Here is a 13,132-nt window from a genome sequence, read left to right as displayed (position 1 = left end):
TACAGACTGCACCCTTGGATATCCCGGCCCCCTGCAGCTGGAAGGGTGGTGGCTACAAAGCAGCCTGCAATCTGCAGGGAAAGTTCACAGACAACCTACACCGAACACATACTACGAGCCAAGCCTTATGCGGAGAATTTATCATCCACGCCCAATCAGTAGGTTTTATTGCTGGTGACCTGGGGGGTCGGGAGGTGGGGCTGGGGCTTTAAACTCCCAACTTTACAGTTATATAAAGGAAACTGAGGTACCTGCCCAGAGTCACCAGGTAGAACGGGCGGGAGCTGGCACTTGCCGCCAGGGTACTGGCTCGAAGTTTTACGTAGAAGCCGACCAGATGGGGAACGGGGCCGTTGGTCTGCAGCACAGGCCCGTCAAGGGGTCAGCGGGGAGGGGGTATATCCTTCCCCTCTAACCCCCGCGCGCAGCCGCCGCACCACCGCCCCAGGGCTCAGAAGACCGTGGAGGCGGGCAGGCTGCCCGAATTCAAGATGGCCGTCGCCGCACCGAGCACGCCAGCGTGCCCTCTGGTGGGCGGGGCCCCCGGGCGCACCTCCCCACTGGGTTTTGAGAGCCGCTGGAAGACTTTCATCGGAAGAAGGAGGGCTGGCAGTGGCGCGAGCTGTGGCGGTCTCTGCCCCTGTAAGGAAGGAGTTGGAACTCTATCCTGTAAGGCATGAGGAGCCCCAAAACGTTTGGCTGGAGTCTACCCTGATCCCCTCCACTCCACCCTTTATTCCTCCAGAATGAAGTTTCCAAAACCGAAATCGAAGTGCATTCCGGGGTTGCCGAAAGGAAGGCGTGAGAAGTTGGGAGGCATAGGATAAGGCAGGGGTTTATGGGGGTGCAGGGGAGCAGATGGATAGGTAGGTATTAAGGAAGTTAAATTCTCAAAATGGTGGTTCTTCTGAAATCGTAGCTTCGTTTCCATCAAAGAGGTCTAGATTCCTGAGTCTTTGGGGCCAGTGATTTGGGGCAGTCCAGCCCCGGGAGAGAAGCGTGTTTGGGTGTCGTCTGCTCAGTTGTGCGGTGTGGGTATGAAATCCACCTTGGCCTTATACCCAGCATCTCCCTGCCTCCCCCCCCCCCCCCACCCCACAGTTTACCTTCATGTGTCTGCTAGTTTACCTCGTCTGAAAAAAGTTTATTTCAGGTCACTAGGTGTCCATCCAGACAAAATTCTTCCTTTGCCCAAACCAGTGAAATGAATAAGTTTTTATGACCTAACCATCTGAATAGCTTTGAAATAAATTAAAATTAATTCATTAATTAAAATAAAACCACCACCATATCCTGTTCCAGTTGTACCCACCTCAGATGTAAAGGCCCCGATCAAAGACACTTGTAAAATATGGATTTAATTCAATCTCTAATCCTGTGTGTGAGTGTGTGTGTGTGTGTGTGTGTGTGTGTGTGTGTGCGCGCGCGCGCGCGCACGTGCGTGCCTGACAGAGAGGGAGAGATGGAATGGAGTTACCAAAGATTGCTGGAAGTGTCCAAAGGTCAGGAACCAGAAAACCAGCAAACCCAGCTTCTGGGGCATGTTCACCAATTGGTGGACATGTTAAAAAGGTAAACACCAGACTATGGCATATCAAAGATGTGGGGGAGGGGAAATTCAGCCCACACCGGATAATAAGGGAACAAAAAGCAGTGATCTGGCCTATTGACCATAGGACAGGTAGCAGATCCCCAGCAAACTGTATGAATGATCCAGTAGAGGGGCAGCCTCACAAGACCAAGGTCAGGTGATGAACTAATATGAGCAGAAAACAGACTTTTCTGCGAAAATCACTTAATAGCTGAAGGGGCTAAAGCCACAGAATCTCCCTCCACCTGGAGTATGGGATTTGGCAACCAAATGGAGGGGAGAGCATGAAGGTGTGCAAGTGACATCTGGAGAGTAACATTTGAGTAGGCATCCATTGTGGAAATCAACAGGCAAATCAGAAAAACTCTCTGCTCCACTTATCTCAACTCTTGCTTTGCAATCTTGGAATCATTCCTGGTGCCTAATGCTTCAACTTTTCCCAGCTTTGTCTAAGAACACAGCAGGAAGACAGTTCTTCAAAGTTGCCTGCTTCATCACATCACACAGTGAAACTACTTCGCAACATTCAGACTTCTGTGATGATTGACCCCACACAGGCTGCACTCACCAACCTTCTCATGTTTGGATCTGACCCCTTTCTCACCTGACCTCTGACTTTACTGAGAGAAACTTCTCCAATTCATTTCTGGCAGGCAGTGAGGCTTCCTCTAGAATGGGATCATTTTCTTGGTAAAATTCTCAGGTGGACCACACCAGGGAAAGATGGGGTGAATTTGGCACCATCCGGCATCTCTGAATTGGGGGTGTTGTGAATCAGAGTGCAAGGGAAGCTCTGGGTTGGGCTTAGAGATATGGATTCCCGTGTTTACTGAAAAAGAACGAGGTTTCTAGGAGCCTGAGTAACAATGCTGCCGGGCTGTGTGAGAGAAGAGTTCTGTGTAGGTTCAGAGCAAAGTGCTACCCTAGTTAGGGTGTGGGGCAATCCCTCCTCCCCGCCCCCCCTTATATAGTGATATGTAATATAGTGTATAGTATAACATGTAGTGTAAAAGAAGAGACTGTCTTCATATGGACTTAGAATCCTTAACACATCCTTTAAACAAAGATATAAATACCGTATCCACATTATTTCCATTTTTTAAAAGATATCTCTATGCCCAACGTGGGGGTCAAACCCACAACCCCAAGATCAAGAGTCACTGCTCCTGCTCCACCAACTGAGCCAGCCAGGCACCCCTATTTCTATTTTTTAAAACATTAAATCATCTCAAAACCCCATTGTGGACAGTGGAGGGATCAGAGTGAGGAGAGGGATTCCTCTCCAGAGAAAGTCGTTTTTCTTCCATCTCACAAAACGCCTCCTAGATATGCCCCCTACCCATTACACTTAGAAGAAAGAGAGACCCTGGGATTTCTCCACATTAATCAGAGTTTTCGGGAAATGCTGTAGTGGCAAAAAAGGAGAAAGGAGGAAATGAACATGTGTTGAGTTATTATACTTATGACAGATGTCTCGTTTGGCTGTATAGCTCTCTAAGACAAATTACTATTCCCATTTTACAGATGAAGAAAAAAAAGTTTACTAAAGGAAGAACAGGATGGTATAAAGTAATGGTTAGTTGCATCATTCACTCTAAAATAAGTGTTATTTTTGTTACTTTGCATAGATAAATAATATAAATTAATACATTTATTAGTTTTGTTTAAACCAAGTTTTACATTTAGAAGGACAATTATCAGACTTTTCTTTAGTTATAGGGAAAAATCAATAAGATGATTGTAGAATTATGGCAAGAAAAATATGAACAGAAAACATTTTATTCTACCACCACCTCCAGGAGGAAAATAGAAATGACTAAAAGTAAGTCCAGGGGCGCCTGGGTGGCTCAGTCGGTTGAGCGGCTGCTTCAGCTCAGGTCATGATCTCGCAGTCTCTGAGTTTGAACCCTGCGTCGGGCTCTGTGCTGACAGCTTAGAGCCTGGAGCCTGCTTCGGATTCTGTGTCCCCCTCCCTCGCTGCCCCCCCTCCCCCCTCATGCTCTGTCTCTCTCTGTCTCAGAAATAAACATTAACAAAAATTTTTTTAAATAAAAAAAAAAAAGTAAAGTAAGTCCATAATGTTACTTCATTTGTGTAAGGTCAGGAAAAAGATTTTTGAAGACTGAGATAGTCTGTGTGTGTTTTTAATATGTGTATAATATTTAAAAGAAATTGGCATGTTAGAGAATCTGATAGATTAGTCTTGTGATTTCAAATTGAATTATGTAATTTATCTTAGACTTGTAATTTGAAGCTGAAAGGTATCAGTAATTTGATTATGTTTGTAAACAGTATTGAAATCTTTAAGATAACTTGATTTGCTACATTTAGAAACTTGAATTATTAGGCTTATGAGAGTCATTTACATGCTTAAGGTTTTTTCTTGTTTGACTTGTAAATTTGCCCTATGAGGAATTTGAGTTGCTTGAAAAAATCCAGTATATTAAATTTATAAATGTAGTTTAAATATGTAAGAGAATTTAATTAGCTAGCTTTGTAAGTGGCAAGAGTAATGTTCAAGCAAATTTAATATGTCAAGCCCATGGGCTAATTGAACATTAATCAAGGAACAAGTTATTGCTTTTATTTTTATACAAAAATTACAAGATTTCTAAATAGAACATCCATGTTATGCAAGTTAAACTTAAAAACTTAAAGAAAATCTGTTTGTAAATTTACAACTTTAATTAATTGAAAATTGATTTAAACATAAGCAACTGCAAATAGTATAGCTGAACCCAAGTTCATCTGCCTGGCGCGTAGCAAAGCCAAGCACTGAGATGTCCAGTACGCAGCAAGGAAATGGCTTGAGAGGCAGCAAAAGGAGGAGACAGAAGAGACTGGCTCAAATCTGCCTCCTTCAAGTCAGAGTAGAATAAATTTTTATAATCTTAGGGGTTGGGATTACATACATATCGATGCAAACATCAGGTAAACTCATGAGTATTCATGAGGAAAGATGGAGCATGTGCACTGAGCACACGTACATGTAACATACATCCCATGTTCACTTTGGGGTGGAGATGTAACATTACAATGAAGCAAAATTTGGCCCCTGATGTCAGGAGGTCATCTGTAGGACAAGAGGGGTTATGCACATGCTCTGAAAGCCGGTATACACTGGATGGGATCTTGGGCTTATTATCTCAGGGACAGAATGCAGGGCATTGCTTGTTCTCGGGCTGGAACCGTATCAGTGACCTTCATTTATGTCAGTCCAGCCCTCTATGGACACAGCTAGTGGGTTTGTTAGTGGGATCTGTAAAGAAATAATAGCTGATTAGGGAGAGACAGGCCTCTGAAAAACAAGCTTTAAATTTCCTGTTAGTCTTAACCTCATTAATCCTATGGGGCACATTTTTATTCCCCCCGAGTTATGATCATTCCTCATTCTTGAAGGAATTGGGACAACGATCGCTTTGGCTACTTCCTGCTGGAAAAGTGTGCAGTTTCAGGGTCTGAGGGATGAAACAACTTTGTACTTTGTTGGAAATATTCCCTGGTACTTGGCTTAATATGTACATTCTGCATAACCAAAATATTAGTTCCTTCTTTGGCCATTTTGGAGCAACATTGGAAACCACACTTGATTAGTACATATCCAATTAATAAATGAAAAGTGATGAGGGCAAGCTGAGGACAAAGCATATGCTAGCAACCACCCCCCCCCCATATGTGTGACATTCCTCAGGCACTCCTAGCTGCCCAAGAACAAAGGAAAGGACAAAACAAACGGTTAAAGAGTCTCCATCAGTTTACAAATATCTTAGTAATATTACATGAAAAGGGCAATCTTATCAACAGCCGAATCTCCAGGAACTTCCTACTATTTGAAGGATAATGCTTTGCTAGAGGGAAAAACAACCTTAGCTTGACAATAGCTAGACCTCCAGTAATCTGTGAGTCTTCTTTAGCATATGGAAATCGCTTTAAGAAACTTCCTCTTAACTTTACTTCCCCCACCTCCACAGTGTATAGCCAATCTTCACAACCCTAGTGCAGTTCTTTCTGCCCATGGGTCCTGTCCCCATGCTTTAATAAAATCACCTTTTCTGGGGCACCTGGGTGGCTCAGTCCATTGAGCATTGACTTCGGCTCAGGTCGTGATCTCACGAGTCGTGAGTTCGAGCCCCGCATCAGGCTCTGTGCTGACAGCTGGGAGCCTGGAGCCTGCTTTGGATTCTGTGTCCCTCTCTCTCTGCCCCTCCCCCACTCACACACAGTTTCTTCTCTCTCTCTCTCTCTCTCAAAAATAAATAAAACTTCAGAAGCATTAATATAAACACAGCAAGTTGTGTTAGCAGTGGCATTCTACCCTGTTCTGGAAGAATATGGTCCAAAGCAATGTGTTTAGCAAGCACTACCTTGGCTAACAGATTTACTTTCTTCTTGTTGGGCAACAAGGGCAAGAACAGTTTTGTTGGCCAACTAAAAATGTTCTCCCAAATGAATACCAAGATCCATCCTTTTGATAACCAGGCAAGTAATCCCTACCTGGTGTTGATTTCCTTTTTGCTTCATAAAAAGTTTAAAAGTTCACTGGAATTGTAAACAGAGTGAGGGGGAACCAAATTCCCTAGCAAGTAGACCTCTCCTACTCTCCAACTGCCAAGACATAGACAAGCCCAGAGCTGGTTAGAAGTAATGGCAAGATCCCCTGTTTGACCAAGATTTTCTTCTTAGAAAAACATCACAGATCAACATTATTCCCTCATAGCCAGAGTTTAACTGCTCTGTTCTGGACCTTATGTACAAAGTCTGATCCATATCTCATGAACCAGTCTTAGTCTTGAGAATAGGTTAGTTCAGTTAAACAGCTGTCTTACTTCAGGAGGTGGTCCTGCAGGTGGGGGCTCTCAGGCCTATAATATGGAGGCAATCAGGTAATGAATAAGCAGCATTTCTGTGGAGGGCGTCTGGGTGGCTCTGTCAGTTAAGCTCTGACTTCGGCTCTGGTCATGATCTCACAGTTTGTGAGTTTGAGCCCCAATGTGCTGACAGCACAGAGCCTGCTTCAGACCCTCTGTCTCCCTCTCTCTCTTCACCTCCCCTGCTGGTTCTCTCTTTTGCTCTCTCAAAATAAATAAATAAACTTAAACAAACAAACAAAAAAGAAGCAGCATTTCTATGGAAACAAAAGAAAAACACAGGTTAATGGTTGGGGCAAATTATAAATCCAGTGTCTCAGTCCTGACAGTGAGAAGCCAGTGAGAAGATTTCTAGATGTCAGACTTCAAGCATCTTCAGATGGAATGAGGGCAGGCGGTGGCTGTCTGATAGACTTTCCTGGTTTGCAGTTTGGATGTCTCTGGTCATCTTCTTTTAAAAAAAAATTTTTTTTTAACATTTACTCACTTTTGAAAGTGAGAGACAGAGCACAAGTGGGGGAGGGGCAGAGAGTAGGAGACACAGAATCAGAAGCAGGCTCCAAGCTGTCAGCACAGAGCCTGACGTGGGGTTCGAACTGATGGACCACGAGATCATGATCTGAGCTGAAGTCAGATGCTTAACCGACTGAGCCACCCAGGTGTCCCTCTGGTCATCTTCTTGAGTGGCCCATACAGCAACAGGCACTAAGTTCATCTACACATCACCGTTGTGGCAAATTCTCTAAAATTTACATCACGCTGTTTGCCTTCAGTTTGCAAGACTTTAGGAAAAAGGGCAGTTTTAGTTCTCAATGATTCCAACTCAAGAGAATGGGAGAAAATAGGAAACCTTGGTTTGGAGAATCATAGTCAGATATTTGAGGAAACCAGAAGAATTCAGTATCCAGCCCAGTCGTTTAACAAACACTCAAAGACAATTAGAACTGGAATCTAACATCCACAAAGGCGTGTTACTGAAACAATTTTTCTCTCTAAAATCACCCTCATTTCCACTAAAGATGGCCAAATTAAGACTAATTTATTTGTAAAATTAGTCCAGTTTTAACAAACTTGGCCTAATTATTTATGTAAATACGGCAACAATAGGGATTGGCCAGCCACATAGGTTCTTTTAAATCTGTTTTGCTGGAACTTTTTATAAGAAATTTCAGATTGAACTTTTAATAGCCTCTTGAGGCTAAGAAGCCAAGCCCAATATTTGCCATCAGACTTTGCCTGTAATACCTATAGATTTGGGTGAATTCCTCTCTTCTTGAGGTCCCCAAAATATCCCGAGGTTCCTGAGCTTGCCAAGAACTGATCTTCCTTACTTCCCATAGAGCTACTGGGAACCCTGTAAGCAAGGTACAAGCCCTATTTTTTCCAAGGGGACATCAATGGCTCCATAAAGTTTATCTTAGTTCCTTAAAGCTGTTTGGACATATCTGAGACTATGCATGTCTCCCTCAAATGTGACATTCCAGTCAAACCTTTAGTAATATGACCAATATTTCCACTGGTGTCCTGTTACAAGGAGAACAATTTCTTATTGAACTGTAATTGCCATGAAAGTAAAAATACTCACTGAGAGTTCCGAAATTCTGGAGGGATCAGAAAGGGAGAAAAATGTTTCATATTTGCTTACAAAGGAATATTTTACCAAATATCTCTAAGTCATAGATAAGAGAAAGAGTTTCCTTATATGTGGAAGAGCAAACGTTAGAGAAACAGCAATGTTTCAAATAAGAGTCATAAAAATATAACATCTTTCTCAATTCATTCAGTCCCATGTTACTAATTCTTGTTCTGTTTGAGTGCAGTTTTCCCATTAGTTCTGGAAATTCTTACTCAGTTTCATTTACGATTGTAAAGGTATCACAAACCTTTATTTGTCAAAAGTCTTCTCCATGAATCTCCTCATAGCTGGAATACATTTGCAAGAGCATCAGAGTAAAATAATAACTATAAATGATAAAAGACTCAAAAATGATTAAAGTGGTTAAAGATCTGAAGAGAGTTCAGGTTCAGGTGACAAGGAAATCTGTCTATTTCTGTGACACATAACACTTCAATAATTAGAATTACAAGTAATGACTTTATACCAGGACATATCAAAACCTTGGCAATGTTACATAATTTCTGGAAATGTTACAGCATTCATTCATATAACCCAAGAAGGTTTGTTATCATGTATTTGACAATGCTTCCCATGTAATTTGATATACCAAATTAAAAAAAAAAAAAGCCTAATTAGTCAAGGAGACTTCATTTAAAATTTGAATTTTGGGAAATATCTCAAAAATATTAGCTTTAGGCACATGCCTAAATAGGATTACAGATCATTACAAAACTTAATACTTAATCATCTATTTAACCAAGGTGGCAATAAGAGATTCTAAAGGCAAATACAGAAGGTTACATAGTTGTTATCAACATTTAGCCCTTTTAATATTGAGAAGATTCAACTTTCTTAAGTGATCAAACACGGAACATAGAAGACAAAACATACTTTGTTTTTCTAGACCAATTGCATTAAAGGTAAAGAAAAAATCGTGGCCCCTGGGTGGCTCAGTCGGTTAAGCATCCAATTTTGGCTCAGGTCACGATCTCATGGTTTGTGGGTTCAAGCCACTGGAGCCTGCTTTGGATTCTGTGTCTCCCTCTCTCCCTGCCCCTCCCCCGCCCAAGAATAAACATTAAAAAAATTTTTTTTAAAGAAAAAAATCTTTGTTTACTTTTTTTTTTTTTTTTTTAAGTAATCTCTATACCCAATGTGGAGCTCAAACTCACAACCCAAGATCAAGAGTTGCATGCTCCAATGACTTAGCCAGCCAGGTGCCCTTATGATTGCTTATTAAGAACAGACAACTAACCCAAGAAAAGTCTGTCATTTTAACAGAGAGGAAAAACAAATTCTAATCTTATATCAGTGTACTTCCAATATTAAAATTCATTCACTCCAGTCTCAGTCAATCCTGACCATACATAAAATTGTTTTCCAAAGATTCTCTTCTCCCAAACTTTCTACAACTTTCTTTTTTTTCAGATTTTGTCTTAAGTTTTCCCTCTTTAAATAACCAGTCTCAGGGCGCCTGGGTGGCGCAGTCGGTTAAGCGTCCGACTTCAGCCAGGTCATGATCTCGCGGTCCGTGAGTTTGAGCCCCGCGTCAGGCTCTGGGCTGATGGCTCAGAGACTGGAGCCTGTTTCCCATTTTGTGTCTCCCTCTCTCTCTGCCCCTCCCCCGTTCATGCTCTGTCTCTCTCTGTCCCAAAAATTAAAAAAATAAACGTTGAAAAAAAAATTTTTTTAAATAACCAGTCTCAGGGCTCCTGGGTGGCTCAGTCAGGTAAGCGTCCAACTTCAGCTCAGGTCATGACCTCAGGGTTCATGAATTCAAGTCCGGAGTCAGGCTCTGTGCTGACAGCTCAGAGCCTGGAGCCTTCTTTGGATTCTGTGTCTCCCTCTCCCTCTGCCCCTCCTCCACTCGCACTCTGTCTCTCTGTCTCTCTCTCTCAAAAGTAAATAAATATTAAAAAAATTTTTTAATAACCAGTCTCACTTTAGGACAAAATTATTTTCTTTTCCCTCAACAAAAATGTATTCCTATTCCTAGGCACCTGGCTGGCTTAGTTGGTAGAGCATATGACTCTTGATCTCAGGGTTGTAAATTTGAGCCTCACATTGGGTGTAGAGATTACTTAAAAATAAAATATTAAAAATAAATGTATTCCCATTCCTAATATTCCCCTTTTCTTTTCTTTTTCTTTTTCTTTACCAGTTCTTTAGACTGGCTAATCTATGGATACATTTCATAATTTTTAGAAACATGCACCTTCTTAGGGTGCCTGGGTGGCTCAGTCAGCATGTGACTTTGGCTCAGGTCATGATCTCATGGTTGGTGAGTTCAAGCCCCCTCTCCCCTCTCAGCACAGAGCTGACTTCTGATCCTCTGTCTCCCTTTCTCTCTGCCCCTGCCCTGCTTGTGTCTGTCTCTCTGTCAAAAATAAATAAACATTAAAAAAAATGCACCTTCTCATAGTAAATTTTTCAGCATGACATAAAACATGTTTAGTAATAGACCCAAATATCTTTTGTTTTTGTGTAATAGGAAGCCAAAAGCAGATAAACCAATGTTTTAATAAACTTATGTTTTATTAATTTATCTTATTTAGAAATGATCTGGATATTTAATGAATCTAACTTTACTTATCATTTAACAGAGCAACACCTTAAAGTTTCAAGTTAGCAAAGATTTTGGAAGCTATTTAAAAGTTTACCTATAGGGGCACCTGGATGGCTCAGTGGTTGAGCACCTGACTGATTTCAGCTCAGGTCATGATCTTGTAGTTCATGGGATCAAGCCTTGTACTGGGCTCTGGGCTGGCAGCTAGGAGCCTGCTTGGGATTCTCTCTCCCTCTCTCTTTGTTTCTCCCCCTCTCAAAATAAATAAATAAACTTAAAAAAAGAAAAGAAATACATTTCTAAAAGTTTACCTATAAACCTTTTTATCTCATTTATATCTGTTCATCTGTTCTCAACATTTATGTTTAGATTACCTGTTAAACTTTGTGATGCATTAGACAAAGTCAATCATGATTCTAAGTGCTTTTTTCTTTTCTGACAAAGTGTTGCAATGAACTTTACATGATAAAGAGAAAAATGATAAAGATAACATGAACTTTATTTGACTTTCAGTAAATACAGCAGCATAAAAGTTTTATATTTAATGTGGATAACTCTAAAGATATGTCTAATTAAACTAACAACCTCAAGTTAGCTTTAATAACAGATATTTTCCCAGATCACATGAACTTGAAAAACATTTGGGTTAGTTGTTTGGTTGGTTGTTTGGTTGGTTTTGTTTTGTTTTTGAGAGAGAAGAGAGAGAGAGAGAGGGCACAAGTGAGCGAGGGGCAGAGTGAGAGAGGGAGAGAGACAGAGAAGCAGGGCTCATCCAAAGTGGGGCATGAGCTCACCTGAAGTGGGGCTCAAACTCATGAACTGTGAGATCATGATCTGAGTGAAAGTCAGATGCTTAGGGGTGCCTGGGTGGCTCAGTTGGTTAAGCATCCCACTTCAGCTCAGGTCATGATCTCACTGCTCTGAGTTTGAGCTCCACATTGGGCTCTGTGCTGACAGCTCAGAGCCTGGAGCCTGCTTTGGATTCTGTGCTTCTCTCTCTCTCTCTGCCCCTCCCCCACTCACTCTCTGTCTCTCAAAAACAAATAAACATTAAAAACAAAATCTTAAAAAAAAAAAAAAATGCTTAACCAACTGATCCACCCAGGTGCCCTGGGTTACCTTCTATCTTTCTGAGTTTTAGAATGCCTAATTCTTACAAGCACTTGTCTTTTTTTTTTTTTAATTTTTTTTTCAACGTTTATTTATTTTTGGGACAGAGAGAGACAGAGCATGAACGGGGGAGGGGCAGAGAGAGAGGGAGACACAGAATCGGAAACAGGCTCCAGGCTCCGAGCCATCAGCCCAGAGCCCGACGCGGGGCTCGAACTCCCGGACCGCGAGATCGTGACCTGGCTGAAGTCGGACGCTTAACCGACTGCGCCACCCAGGCGCCCCCAAGCACTTGTCTTTAAACCAACTAAATAGAGCTCTTTAACAAATTAATTTTAGCAATACCATTCAGAGGTAGAGAAAATATCTCACATTTACAACATATAGGAACACACAGAGATACATAACCAAGACGCAAACAGAATCTTACAGTCTTTGCTTTACTAATTTTTATGGAAAGGACATTAAAAACCCAATTTCCAAACATCTCCCTTTTACAAAACAAATCTAATTGCAAGATGGTATTATAATTCAAGGATCAATTTTCAGGCCATTTTTCTCCAGAGTTTAAAGAGTCTTATGACCAAGAAGTATTGCAAAAAAAGATAATCTTTTCCCTTTTCATAGGTTCATAACTAAACATTGCCCAGTTTTAGAGAATACAGCCCAAAGGGCTACATGTGGGAATCGAATTCTCATTTCCCATCTTCCAACGAGAACATGGCTGGTTTTGGGGTGCCTGGGTAGCTCAGTCAGTTGAGCATCCAGCTCTCGATTCTGGCTCAGGTCATGATCCCAGGGTGGTGGGAGGGAGCTTCACACTGGGCTCCTTGCCAAGCGGGAAGCCTGCTTAAGATTCGCTCGCTCTCTCTCTCTCTCTCTCTGCCCCTCTTCCCTGCTCATGCACTGTCTCTAAAACAAAAAATAATATTAAAATATTTTTAAAAAAGAAAAAGGGGCACCTGCATAGCTCAGTCAGTTGAATGTCAGACTCTTGATTTCGGCTCAGGTCATGATCCCAGGGCCATGGGATCCAGCCCCAAATCAGGCTCTGCGTTGAGCATGGAGCCTGCTTAAGATTTGCGCTCTCTCTCTCTCTCTCTCTCCCTCTACCTCTCTCTCTCTAAAAAAAAAAAAAACAAAAAAAAACAAAACAAAAGAAAAAAGAAAAGAACATGGCCATTTTTATTTAAAGATACCAAAAGCTGCAGCAACAAACAAACCAAATGAAAGCCCAGAGAACCTTTGAGAGTGCTAGCTCCTCCCTAAAAGTCAGAACTCCACAGGCTGAACCAAATGGCTTCCTAGTCAAACTTTTATTAATCAGGCAAGAAAAAAAAGGCTAAGAGAGCCAAACCAAAACCCTCTATTTGGAGGCC

Source organism: Prionailurus viverrinus, chromosome B2 (genome assembly GCF_022837055.1).
Source record: "Prionailurus viverrinus isolate Anna chromosome B2, UM_Priviv_1.0, whole genome shotgun sequence".
Classification (NCBI taxonomy): Eukaryota; Metazoa; Chordata; class Mammalia; order Carnivora; family Felidae; genus Prionailurus; species Prionailurus viverrinus.
This window is presented reverse-complemented; position numbering follows the sequence as displayed.